Source organism: Lemur catta, chromosome 13 (genome assembly GCF_020740605.2).
Source record: "Lemur catta isolate mLemCat1 chromosome 13, mLemCat1.pri, whole genome shotgun sequence".
Taxonomy (NCBI): domain Eukaryota; kingdom Metazoa; phylum Chordata; class Mammalia; order Primates; family Lemuridae; genus Lemur; species Lemur catta.
In genome coordinates, this window is record NC_059140.1 from 50,769,198 (window position 1) to 50,784,106 (window position 14,909).

Consider the following 14,909-nt stretch of genomic DNA (forward strand, 5'->3'; position numbering starts at 1 on the left):
GTGAAGGCTTTGTCACCCCATGTTGCAGGCGAATAAATTTAGATGAAGTGCAGCATGAGAGTAAGGGGAATCTACAATGGGTGGTGTGGGATGGAAATGGTAAAGATGAATCAATCCCACCTTAGGGATCAACTGCAGAAGTGGACACATATATTTATTCATAGTTTGGATAAAAATACCTTAAAAATTAATAGTAAACATCAGTGCAGATTCAAGTAGAATTTTTCCTTAACTGACAAAATTATTTTAAAAATCACAGGGAAATGAAAGATAGTCTTACCAACAGAAGGAATGTGAAAAAGTACAAAACAAACTAAAAATATGATATGGTGGCAATAAAAATAAATATATTAGGTATGAGCAAAAAAAAGGTTTATACTCTCCTATTAAAAGACTTTGAAATCATAATTTTATAATTCTAGATGTTTTTTATTAATTTAAAGATAATGAATCAGAAAAGTTTAAAATAAAGCCATATGTAAGCAATATTATTTAAGTCATAATATCCTAATTGGGAAAAAGGGTTGTTGAGTTTGATGAAAATAACAGGCTTTAATTGATATAATAATCTATTTTATAAGCATCTCAAGCCTTAAAAAAACAACTGTAAAGTATAGTGAACCATGCATTAACCAACATCTACGTTAAATTAACATTGATATGCAATCATATTTGCTTTAGGTCCTTTACTTTTCAAATGAACATTTACAGATCCAAAGGAACCTCTTTCCACCTTTGCTTTTCTATTTTGAAGGCAGAGTTGAGTTTTGGCCATTTTGTTAATTTTACATATGTGAACATATTCACTAATTATATCATATATTTTCTATGTCAATTTATTTTTTTCAGAATTTATGATATGATTTTCATCACTCTATATGTTCCCAAATTCCCTTAATTATATTTGTGAGATATGTCCACAAAGTTTATTCACTTTAATAGCCTTAAACTATTCCAGGTTTTGAATGAGTCAAATGGAAAATATTTAGTCCCATATTAATGTATATTTAGATTGTTGTCAGTCTGTACAATAAGAAACAAAGTTGCAAAGAATACTGTTCAAAGTGTCTCATATCTTTGCATAAGTTTCTTGTATATAAACTTAGAAATGGGATTGTGGGTTTCCATTTATTAGATATTATCAGTTTCTTTTCATAAAATGTCACATTTATTGTTTTATATCTGAAAAGAATATTTGAAAATTCTTATTGCTATTCTTCATTCCAAACATGTATTCCCTGACTTTTTAAATATAACATTCTAAGTACATGAAATATCACCTAATTTTCATGTTAATTAAATTTCATGAAGTAAGGTTGTGCATCTTTCAGAAATGTTTTCTTAGAAATTCAAATGCTCTGGATACTAATGACTTGGAGGGTTTTTTTATACTTCTTTACCATTCATGTTTTCTTCTCCTCTGAACTGTGTTTGGTGACCTTCATCAGTATTTCTTTTGTTTATAAAACGTTCATGTTGATTCATAGTGAATTCCTGCATGATTTGCAATTCATACTATGCTGATTATATTTTAAAAAAACATATTTTCCTTGTTAGTTAATTGTTTTTAAAATCTTCACATTGACTTATTTATTGTGGTGAAATACACCCCCCCCCACACACACAGAGCCATTTTAGCCTTTTAAAGTATGCCATTCAGTGCTAGGAATTATAGTCAAAATATTCTGTATCGGTCACAACTATCTACTTTAAAAATGTTTTCATTACCTAAAATACAAACTTTGTACCTGTTAAGCAATAACTCCACATTCCTCCCTTTGACAGTTTCTTATCTACATTCTGATTCTATGAATTTGGCATTTCTGGCTTTTTTTTTTTCATGTAAACAGAATCATAGTATTTGTCCTTTAGTGTATGGCTTATTTTGTTTAGCACAATGTTTTCAAGGTTCTAAATAGATAAATCATGCATGTATTTCTGTCTTTGCTATTTTGGCTATCTTTTCTACATTATAGATATACTTTTTAATTGTTGTATCATTCTAATAATCTGTTGGAGATTTTATCAGTGCTCAGCCCATTCTCATCAGGATTAAATTTTGCTTGCCAAAACTCTGAGATGTGAACTCCTGTGACATATTTTTATGAAGTAATTTTTCTGGTCACAGAACTCTTCCTTTTTAAAGTACAGGGGAAGCAAGAATTGCTGAAGTGGTATAGACAGTAGTAGCACTTACCTGTCACACAGCGACAGAAGGAAAGTTGGTAGATGATACCACAGCGTCCTTACCTCTATGGTAGGATAACTAGAAAGACCCTGTTCTACACTGGCCGCTAATTTCCCGGGAAGATGGATATGCTTTTTTGCCCACATGGGTAACTAGCTTGATAATGTACACTTTCATGGCTTCTTTACCTCTCCTCTTTTACTTTTCTACTCCTACCAGTATATGCTGGGATCACTTTCCAGATAACTAACTTGCAGTCAAATTCCTACCCCTTGGTTTCTGGGGGAATCCAAACAAAAAGAGGTGGTACACTTGGTGTCAGAAGCAATATGAGGAAGCAAACAAAGATAATGGAAAATATTCTGGAATTAGACTCCTTTTGGCAAAATGGGAGATTTTAGTAAATTATTGCAGGTAGAAAATTGAAGTATTGATAACCTCACATGCTGTATCTTCACAATCATGAAGACTCTCACTTGTAATAAATAGAGATAAGTTGCAGGTGAATTGGGGTGCACTGACTTATGCAATAGTTCCAACACTTGAGAGACATGAGGGACAGTAAACCACTGTAGAATAGGTTAATTATTGTAAACTACCGAAGCCCTAGAAAATAAACACACTGGGTTAGTCAATTATCAGCTGAGAGCAGTGTATGAAACCATAATACCACCACTGTGGCATTTAAAGAGTTCTCCATTCTGTTTATCAAGAGCACACATAGGCTCAATATGGGACAGAAGATCTAATGGTGAGAGTTAAAGTGTTATGAAGAGAATTAGTTAAACCTTGGCAAGTGTCTACTCTATAGCCAAAGCCCAGATAAGGAAGGAGTGGTATACTGTGACTTGTGAAAAAGATATCTTGGATAACGTGCTTAAAACCATTGAAGTCTAGAGTAGGGTAAACCATTTTGGTTTACGTTAGAAAACCAACACTGCTTTTTTAAGACCAGCTTATGTATGGTGCTTTGAGAAGTGTGAAGCTCACATCTCCTTCAGTGGTAACTGCTGCAGTGAGTGGAGCTGACTGACAAACCTAACAGCTCTGCTTCCTTTACCACATTCACACATAGCCAATGCCTGAACATGGCGGGAGTACTAGGGACAGACCATTTCTGTCTAACAGAGAATGCATGCCAGAAATTTGACTCACAAAACCACACATTTTTGGTTAATCTTCACTGCAGTCTGAATTTCTTCCCAGACAATTGTATTTTTTTCCCTCTCTCACTTTCTTTTTTTTTTCTTTATGATGAACTTTATTTATCCAATTTTTTATTGTGAAAATTTTAAGCATATGGACAAGTTGAAAGATGTGTAGTGATATTTTGCTATATTTCTTTATCACATATCTATCCATTAATCCATCTGATTTTATGCATTTCTTCTTTTTCTTTTTCTTTTCTTTTTTAGGTTATATAGTCTTATTTTATTTTGAAATATTAGGGGGTACAAAACTTTTTCTTACATGGATATACTCTATCATGCTGAAGTTAGGGCTTTCAGTGTGCCCACCACTAGGAAAATATACATTGTTCCAAATAGCTAAGTTTTTATCCCTCACCCATCTCCTACCTTCTCCCCCTTTTACTTTCCAATGTCCTTTATGTCCTTTTGTGCCCATGTGCACCCATCATTTAATTTCCACTTACTCATGAGAACAAGTCAATTTTATCTTATGTGAGAATGGCTACACTAACTTGTTTTTCGTTTCCATTTACTTGGAATATTTTTTTTCATCCTTTTTTTTTTTTTTCAGTCTATGTGCATCCTTCAGAATTAGATGGGGTTCTTGGTGACAGCATATACTTGGACAATGATTTTTCATCCATTCAGCCGGCCTGTCTTTTAATTGGAACATTAAGACAATTCATGTTTAGTGTTAGTATTGATATGTTTGGTACTGTTTTGTTCATCATGTTGAATAATAGCTTGTTTTGTTTTCCCTTTTGTGCTATTGTTTTATGATAGCTGTGAGCTTTGATTCTAGAGTATTTTCACACTGGTGGCTTTCCATTGTGCTGTTTCATGTATAGTGCCCTATGGAGCATTTCCTGCAGAGCAGGTTTAGTAGTGACAAATTCCCTTTGTGTTTGCTTGTCTGGAAACATCTTTATTTCTCCATCATTTATAAAAATTTGTTTTGCAGAATCCAAAATTCTTGGCTGGCATTTGTTCTCTTTAAGAAGATTAAAAATGGGGCTCCAATCACTCTTGGCTTTTAAGGTCTCCACTGAGAAATCTGCTGTTAGCCTGATGGGCTTTCCTTTCTAGGTTAATTGTTGCTTTCATCTTGCAGCTTGTAGAATTTTCTCCTTCATTTTCTCCTTCATTTTCACTTTGGCCAGGTCAATGAGTATGTGTCTTGGAGATGTCCTATTGGCTATGAATCCTCCCCATATTTGAAGACCATAGTGCATCTGGATATCTGAATCTCTGATGATACCAGGGAAGTTTTCCTCAATAATTCCCCTGAATAGGTTTTCTTGCTTTTTGCTTTTTCTACCTCTCTCTTAGGGATACATATAATTTGTATATTGTCTTGTTTTACATAGTCTTATATTTCTCCGAGTGGTTGTTCATTCTTTATTCTTTTTTCTGCATCTCTGTGTTAGTTCAAATGCCTTGTCTTTAGGATCTGAGATTTTTTTCTTCTGATTGGTCTAAACTTTTGTTGAAACTTTCTGCTGTATTTTGAAGTTCCCTAAGTGACTCATTTCTTTAAGTTCTGGTATATCCTTTCTTATGTTGTCTATCTCTTTAGGTGACTCTTTATTTTTTTTTCATTCGTGAGCTGAAATACTTTTTTAGCTCAATTGTGTTGGTTTTCAACTTTTTTTCTATCCCATTTTTCTTATTTGCCACCCATGTTCTAAATTTCATTTCTTACATTTTGACAATTTCTTTATGGTTGTGGTTCATTGCTTGAGGTCTATTGTTATCCCTTGGGGTTGCCAAACTAGCTTGTTTTTTCAGGTTGACAGTGTTCTTTTCTGGTTTCTTCTCATCTGAAAACTCTTCTCTCAGTTCACGGAAGATGGGTTTGCAGTGTTCCTGTTCTTCTTTGCTTGAGACTCTCCTGTTTATTGAGAAAAAGTAGAAATCCAGAGATGGTGATTTTGTGTCCTATTCCAGAACACTGATCCAATAGGAGAGAAGTGCAGGCACTGTGACCTTGTAATGTGGCTATTCTACATTTTCTCATTCACCTATGGTTGTCATGGTACAAACTGGTGCTTTGGGATCTTCATGTGGAGTGGTGGGTTGGTCCCTAGGCTGCTGTCAGAAGCTTGGGCATGGAGCAATGCAGACAAATGATGGCATGCTGAGAAGCTGAAACTTTCTTATGTAAATTACTATGCATTCAGAACCCCCTGAAGCCAAATCTCAAATGTGATACCTCCATTTAGTAATGGAATGCATTCTCCAAGAACAGCAGAAATTAAGATAAAGCAGAAGAGATATGTTAGAGTTTGTGATGAGCACCTTTGACCAGACATTAGACTCATATTCAGACATTCAGTCTATATTAGGGCCAATAAATATGTCAGGAGTTGTTTCTCACAAACTACTTACCACAAAGCAAGGATTTGTTTCAAAATCCTAGCGATACTCATAGTGATTTGTGTGTGTGTGACTTGGGACAGATTGCAAACAGCATTCTTACATTCCACAGACACATACAAAACAAATAATTCCTCTTGGTCATAAAGTCAATGTGATAGAAATGCTTGGACTATAGTCTGGACAAGTTGGAAAACTTTTCCTCTGTTCTGTATCACCTGGTAAAGGATCCAAGTTTTACACATTAGACACATGCTTTTTAAAATTTCAATAAAATTCACAAATGGTCGCCCCTATTTCTTAGTAGACAAAAGAGAAGCAATGTGAATTTTATTTTGAAAGGGAGAGTCCTCAGACCGTAGAGTACCAGAACTTCAGAAGCTTTATTGAACAAAGCAGTTTCTGTTTTACCTCGAGATTTATTTCTTACACTGTGTAATTCATGGGTCCTGTTGAGTCATACATAATGACTGTTTTTTTTTTAACTCTAGAGATTTTGCCAGTATGATGTTCTGTAGGATGATATGATTAATAATCCTGCCAAATAAATCAGTACAGGATCAGATTGCTGTAGAAACCCTAATGGAAAAAAATGATGACCATGTGTACTGCTACCTTGGTCAGGTAGACAGGTGAAGGTTCTGGTATTTTCTGATTATTGAATTAGAAAAAAAATTCATCAATTCAATCACTAACTTATTAACAAGTGCATGGCCTGCTCCACGACTTCACAATGTAAAGAATATCTGTCTAACAATTAGAGCATCAAAACTCTTACATACATTGTCACTTTCAAAGGTGAAACTTCTGAGTCAGCATGTATATGAAATTTTATTATATCATTAGTCTAATCTCTTTAAAACTCCTAATGATATGGATTTTTTTCTTACTTTTTTTTACTGGAAAATTAGAGCCCTAGAAGCTTCTGTATAATTCTTCCTAAAATATCAAAACAAGACAAAAATTAAGAAGCGTGTGTGTGTGTGTGTGTGTGTGTGTACGTTTTTAACAAATATTAAGAGTGTCTATTCCAGAGAAACTCTCAGAAACTGTGAAAATAATATCAAGGTGCATTCTAGGACTCCCTTGTCTACCACGATATGGACTTTAGTCTCATTTGATTTAGTATTTTATGCATATAACCTGTCCTATATAGCCAGTGGACCATTGTGTAGTTCTGAACTTTTAAGAATTTTGGTTTAGTACAGAGAAATCTCATAATCTCCAAAGTTTCAGGTATTTCTTTATATGCATTATGTAGCTAACATAATTAATCACTCAAAACCCCTTTTGGAAAGACTGGGAGACAGATTTATAGTGCTTTTTTGTGTGTGTTGCAGATGCTCTATTTTTTTAATGTAAGTACATGTCTTAAACACTAAATACACTTTCTTAAAGTATATTAAGCCCCTGGATATTTAGGTCTAATGTGGTAGCTCGTGCCAGTTATCTTTTCCTAACATGAGACATATTTTCTGATGTAAAATCTCTTTCAGTCTTAAGGACATTTAACAATCAAAGAGCCCAAAAGGGCTAAAAGCACTTTACTGTTGGTCAAAGAGCACACAATTTCAACTAGAGAGGAGCAACAAATAGAAGAGATCTATTGTTCATTATGATGACCATTATTAATAGCAATATTCTGTATACTTGAAAAGTGCTAAGATAGAAGCAGATTTTGTGTTCTCACAACAAAAAATAACTATGTGAAGTAATACATATGTTAAATAGCTTTACTTAGCCATTCCACATGCATGCATACATCAAAACATGATGTGGTACATCATAAATATATATAATTTTTACTTGTTAATTAAGAAACAGTTTTCAAAGGTTAAATTGTTATAATTATACAGCTGCTGGTACCTTTTATTATACACACATATACACACTCATATGCACACACAAACTAAACTTTTCTTTAGGGTTTAAGCATGGTTATTTAGATTTTGCCATTCAAATATAATGATATATCAATTAAAATCTACTTATACACAGTCTCTTATACCACAGACATACATAATTATTTCAACATTTTCCAACATGTTGGTGTTAACCTCATAAGGTCTGGTCTGTCATTCACCAAAATTCATAAGAGAGAAATTCCAATTACTGCATGGGTTTCACGTGAGTGTTGTACATTATACAAAGAACACATTCACATAAAGACAATAGAGTACAAAATGACTAAAAAATTACTAAATATTATTTCTCATTTCTTTCTGAGAGTATAAATTGAATATAAAATTTGAAACAATGTGAATTATTTATGTAAAAATTTTTGTTTATTTTAAAAGCAGTTCTTACCACACTTCGATCATATGCTTATCAGTATATTTAAACTAAATTTTAAGGAACAAAAAATAATCTGGATAAAAGTTGATATCAAAAATGCAATCACCTATATTAGAACCTATGTGAATATTCAAAGTTAACAGAAATATAATCAAATTTTTTGTGATTCAACAGCTGCCCTAAATGGTTAAAAAGATTCATGAATTGATGTCTGATCTCCATGATTCTAGTGTTCCACTCTGTTTTTCTCTATGCATACTTCTTTTATTCCAACATTCCAACTAATAGGCATTCTATATCTTGAGATTGAATGCCCTGGATAAGGATTTACTTTCACAAGTAGACACCTAGCATGCAATAATTCTAAAGAACTAAATGATCTTTGGGTCATTTCTTAGGCCATTGCACAAGTACAGATCACTTTCCTTGGGTAAGGCACTCATTCCTGGACCAAGAAGGTGTGATAGAGATTGCAGGAGCTCTAAATACAGTACATGCAACACCTTGTAAAAAGAGTCTTTGAAAACTTATTTAAATTATAATGAGAATTTATTTTATTTATTTATTTATTTATTTAAATTGTAAATCGTGAGAATGTCATGATAGGCCAAGTATCTCAAAAGTAAAGTGATTTTTTAATTCTTTCTGGGATTTCAATCATACATTTCATTGATCTGTCATTTTCAACATATGAGATTTCTCTATTTAAGATGTGAAGAGTCCTATAATACAAATAGGTGACATAAATTGAAATGTTAAACATTTGTCTACTTATGTCATATAACAGATAAACAAAATTATTCTTCTGCATGTGGCTATCCAATTTTCCCAGCATTGTTTATTGAATAGGGCTTCTTTTCCCGTGTATATTGTTCTCTGCTTTGTCAAAGATCAATTGGCTGTATGTGGATGGGTTCTCTGTTCTGTACCATTGGTCTATGTCTCTATTTTCATGCCAATACCATGCTGTTTTGGTTACTATAGCCTTGTAGTATAGTTTCAAGTCTGGTAATGTGAGAATACCTCCAGATTTGTTCTTGTTGCTTAAGATTGCTTTAGCTATTTGGGCTCTTTTGGTTCCAAATGAAGTGTAGAATTATTTTTTCTAGGTCTGTGAAATATGGCGTTAGTATTTTGATGAAGATAACATTGAAATTAACCAAGAGATAATAAATAATGAAACCAACATTTTACTCTGTAATCTCTTAAGTTTAATGGTTACATTACTCAACGAGGATGGCATATAATTAAGCTCAAATATCTTTAATATTCAAATTAATTTAACATTTACTGCATCTTAATAGTACAAAAACATATGCTTTTCTTCCTTTGCATCATTCCCCAAACTCTAATGTATAAGAACTATGGTGATATGTTAGTCCTATAAAGTAGAGTAACACTATTTTGCAGAAAAAGAATCAGAAAGAGCTTACCACACTGCTGCTTTTGTTGTTGAGTACTGGCAGAGATAAAGCTGTTTATCTTCTGTAAATTTATAATCAGCCACAAATACTCCACAGTAATACTGAAGCTTTTTACTGAAATGCCTTTTTTGTTTAACATCCACAAACATGTCACACATAAATACTCAAATACAAACATATACCATTCACAGACTCTTAAACAATATAAGCTTAGCCAAGGTAAGAAAAGTCACGGTATCAAGTAAAGATGTGCTCAATTGTTCAGTTCCAGCCACCAGTCTAGACAAAATTTGGGGGTATAAAATGTTCACTTGTGCCAGTTCTTGCTTAAGATGTTATAGAATGGCTTTAAATGGATTCAGACAATGTCTAAGGAAACAGCAACAAATCACATTTGTAATCAAGTTAGTAAAGTCTACATCCAAATTTCTTCAAATCATTTTCTTACCTCATTCTCTCTCTCTCCTTTCCTGATAGTTCAGTTCCATGTGTGCTAAATACCTTGATACTGTCCCACAATCTATTAAGGCTCTTCTCATTGTTTCATTAACATTTTTCTTTATGTATTTCAGTTTGTATTATTTATAGTGACAGGTACTCAACTTCACTAATACATTGTTTTGTATTATCCAATCAACTGTTAATATTATCTGATGAGTTTTTAATTTCAGATAATTAATTTTTAAGGTTTAAGGGTTTTGTTTGTTTTTTTACTAGAATTTTCATTGCTATTCTGAAAACACATATCTTTATACTCATCATATCATTGTTTATCTGCATATACTTTAAAATAATTATGAGTTATTCCAAAGTCCTTTTCTCTGACAATTCCAAAAATAGTTATCTGGAAGTTTATTTCTGTTCACTACTATTTTTCTTGATTGTGGGTCACATTTATGCTTTTTCACATCTCTGGTACATTTTTATGGTATACTTGACATTGTGATTTTTATTAATATGTTGCAGTCTCTAGGTTTTTAGACTGTCTTGATATTTAAAGAGTATTCAACTTTTCTTCAGCAAGATTTTAAATTATGGTTGAATACCTTGATCTTGTGGAGCCTTGGCTTTAGGCTTTATTAGGTAGTGGTTATTGTGGTTTTTCTTTAAGCCCTAACATGATTTCTTAACGTGGGCCTTCAAGTGGTGTATACAGAGTTTAAAGGAAAATCCAAAGATATTTTTACCTAGCCCCAATCTGTAGCACAGCACAGCTTTCAATGGTTGTTCCTCTCTTTCAACCTTCAGGCAGTGCCTTCCACTATGTATCTTGAATTCTTGGCCTAATATAGATCAGTACTATTTAAACATACATTTATGGCAAAGGCCAAGTTTTGAACACAATTTATACATAGATTTTTGGAGCACTCTAACTGTGGCTCTCTTCATTCTATATCATAACCTTCAATTTTCAATTGTTCTGGCATCACTGAAGTTTGCCCTCTAATTCCTCAACCCAAAACACTGCTGCTTTCTGTTGTAGCTTTAGTTCTTCTGTGCAAGGCAGACAAGAATCTGCCTTCTGGGGGAAGAGTCAGGGGGAAATAAAAAGATTTCCCCCAGCATGGCTAACTTGTAAGGATCGAATTCTACTTATTTTCTTCTTTCTTTATGAAAAACACCATTCATAGAAGCCAAAAGTTCATAATAAAGAATGAAATAAGTAATTTCCTCAAACATATGTTTGAATTATTTGCCAACAAGTAGCTAGTTATTGAGTATACAAAGAAACAGGGAAAAATATCATTAACTTTCTCAAAAACTTTCATAGTTCAAATTAGTGATCCCTGAATCCGTTGTGCACATGTTACCTGCAATATTTATTTACATGCAGATAATCAAGCCTCTGGAAAGACTTGAACACAGTGAAATTTTGGTGGGGTCCATTAATACACATTTTAAATGGCACCCAAGTTATTCTCATGCAAGGTGTCTGGATTCAATTTTCTGAGAGGAAAAAAGGATCTGGTTAGATCTAATAGGATGACTGAGAATTCATATGAGTGGCTGCAATTTCCAACTTTACTCAGGGCAAATTGGATTTTTCTTCTTGCCTAGGGCTTTTAGAAAATTCCAACTGAAACCACATTGTCCAAAAAGACTTGTGGGATTTCCAGCTGCACAGTATGATTGCAGTGACTCTCAGCTTGTTTTCTCCTGGTGACATTGCAATCACTCAGTGCTATCTGAATGTGTGCAGTTTGGTAAACGACTTTCCCTCGTGCTGAAACCAAGAGCTGTCTGACCAAACAACATTTGCTGGCGTAACTCAATCTTGCACTGTTGAGTGTTCACAGAATCCTTTGTCCTCCTTCTCAACACTATTGATGTCTTACACTATTTAATTTATCAAAGGTTCTATCTCTAAAAGAACAAAATGAAGCGTAGGTCATTTTAATACAAGCATTCAATCAATTTTTCAATTTTAACTTGATAGAATCAACTGATTTGAGTTCCTTTACTCACTCAGAAATTTCTGTTTCATCCTTAGAAAGAATTGATCTAATTTTCTATTTTTCTAAATGCTTATCAAAAAATTAACCTACTTGCTTTTCCACCATCTAAATTTATCTGTGTATATGCATTAGGGCATACTAATATCTTGCTAGCCTGATTAATGTGTTTGTATTATTACATACTCAGGATGTGTATCTTATGAATTGATAGAATTCATATATATATATATATATATATATATATATATATAAAGATAGAATATATAGAAATAGTTTTACTCCTAGGAAGAACATTTGATAATTTTTTTATAAATAATAATATTTTTTTTGCTAGGGAGCCACATGTTATTTTATTTTTAAATTTCATTGAATTGTTCTTTCCCCTAAAGGATTAAAAGAAGTTTTTAAATGGCAAGTACTTGTTTAAAAAATGAGTGTTTTAACACAAAAGCCTGGAAATATATCATTCTATAATAAATACAGTTTGGTTTGTCATATTAATGGTCAATGGTTTTGTGACTTTAAAAATTTTGTGACAATAAAAGTTAATATATGAAAAGCAAGTTTACGGTGATAAATAACATAATAGTGAAATGACAGCATGGATATTGTTGGGTTTTTAAAAACGAAAATATATAATTGTGACCAATGACAATACTGATTTGATGAATATCCATTTATGCACAACTCTGTACAATTATCCATTACTGAGACTCTACTTTAGCAAATTCTACCTATATAGTTATATGAAATTATAGAATAACAAAAATGTATAATACATAGCTGACAATTATATAACCTTTAACAATTATAATGATTTAATATATTTGACATACTATAGAATGTTAAAGAAACTCAATTTTCAACTATTTCCATGAAATCACCTAACAATACTATCTATGCATTTAACTATAGAAGTTAGAACCAATTATTATTGCAAACAGTGCACTTCTCTCTCTCTCTCTCTCTGCTTTATTTCTGAACATCTGGATGATTAAAATAAAGTAGAAATATACATATGGATATAACTTTATCTTCATATTTTTGTACCCATTGCTATATATTGAAATGATTTGAAGTGTTATTGTTATAGCTGTATAGTTGATATAGTCAATATTTGTGTTTCCAGAAAAGGAAAGTAAAATTAATTATACTTTTATTTACATGTATATGAAATTTTATTTACTTATATAAATAAAATATAATAAAACTGATTTGTATATGGCTTCTCAGAACCTATGGTGTGGATGTTCTTTCATATGATGCCATAACAAGGCCTCTGAGGATATCGCTTTTTGTGATGCTATTTTATTAAATGTCAAAAAGTATAATGATGAAAGATCATGCTGAAGACTTGTAATACATTTTACCATTCCTATCTCATCTCTTTCTCTGTCTTTCTCTCTCTCACACACACATTCAAACACAGAAACACACATCTCTGAAAGATTTATGATATCATGCAAGTTTTATATCAGCAAATTCACTAATGGCTTTTACCAGTGAATCCCTCTGGAGTGCTTCTGCCTTTAAAATGTCAAAATATAGCTCTTAAACGTCAAGAAAGCAGAAATTTGGTGTGAAAAGTTTAAGAGCACAAGGTGAAATAATATGTTTAAAATGATCTCAGCTCTAATAGTTCAAGAACCTTACTCTTCTGTGGTAATTTAAACACAGCCCAGCGTTATAACCCAAATTGGCCACACAGCAGCTCACTCCCTGTCAAGAAGTATGATCACATGTTTGTCTTGTGGTCTGAAAAGAAAATTTGAAAAGACTATTCTGTAACTCTGGTCCACCAACTTCTTTCCTTATTTACATGTTTTCCAAGCCATCATTTTACTTTTGCATATTTAGAGTCACATTGTAATTGTAAGAAATAAAAATAGATATTAAACTCAGGAAAATTTATTTACTATAAACCAAGTTAGTTTGTAAAAAGAAAAAAAAATAGAAAAATAAAGATTCTGTAAGCCTCTGTGACTCAGTAGTGATTTTGAGTCAAGGTAGTGAGATAAATAAACACACACACACACACATGAACACAGGGTTCAGGGTTCAACATTTGGCATGTGTTTCCTAAATGTTTAACTCATTTAATTTTAAAAGTAAATCTACAAAGTGTGTACTATTATCAACCCCATTTTACATATATAGATATTGATGCACAATTTTAAATTGTCTTTGGTCATATTGCCAATAAATAGCAAAGCTGGGAATTGAACCCAGCTAGACCTGGACCCTAACCATATCATGTATAGCTTATTTTCTTTTTGATCCTGTTGCTCCAAACCATTGCAAATCATGTTATATCCTTGCAATGTGGAATTACAAATATTTTTTCTTTATAAATTTCAATTGTATTGTCTGCAACTGTTTTAATTAAAAAATTTTCAAATAGCTCAATTCCTTTTGATCCCATTAGTGTGATTAATGGCTACAATTCCATGGAAGCTGCACCATTGTTGTATACAAATAACGTCCCTTGTGTGTGGGCATACCATAGTCAATGACTTCTCCATTTCTGTCTCACTTGATCCTCTTCCAAAATCCAGCATATCTTTAGAGACATGCAGATATTTTAGGTTATCATTTTCAAATTACTTTTTTAACAGACATTATGTTTTACTTGGTATCAACTTTTTAGCATCATTTAATGAGTTTATTAAGTCAGGCAAGTATTCAGTAAGTTATTTAATCAATTCATTCTTGAATGTCTACAATATAATGTAGGTAAATAAAAAAAGTAAGTATAATAGATTGTAATGGGAACTATGATAAGGATGGACAAGCTCTTATGTAAAAATCTATAGTCCTGAACTCATAGAAGGATAACAACAGCTTTACTACAGAACTGACATCTAAGTGTTGATCTCTCTCTCCTTCCTCTTCTCTTTTTCTCTCCCTCTCCTACTTCCTGCTTTCTCTGCCAGAGCTTGTCTAACACAAGAAAACCTAAAAAATATATTCACAACAACAT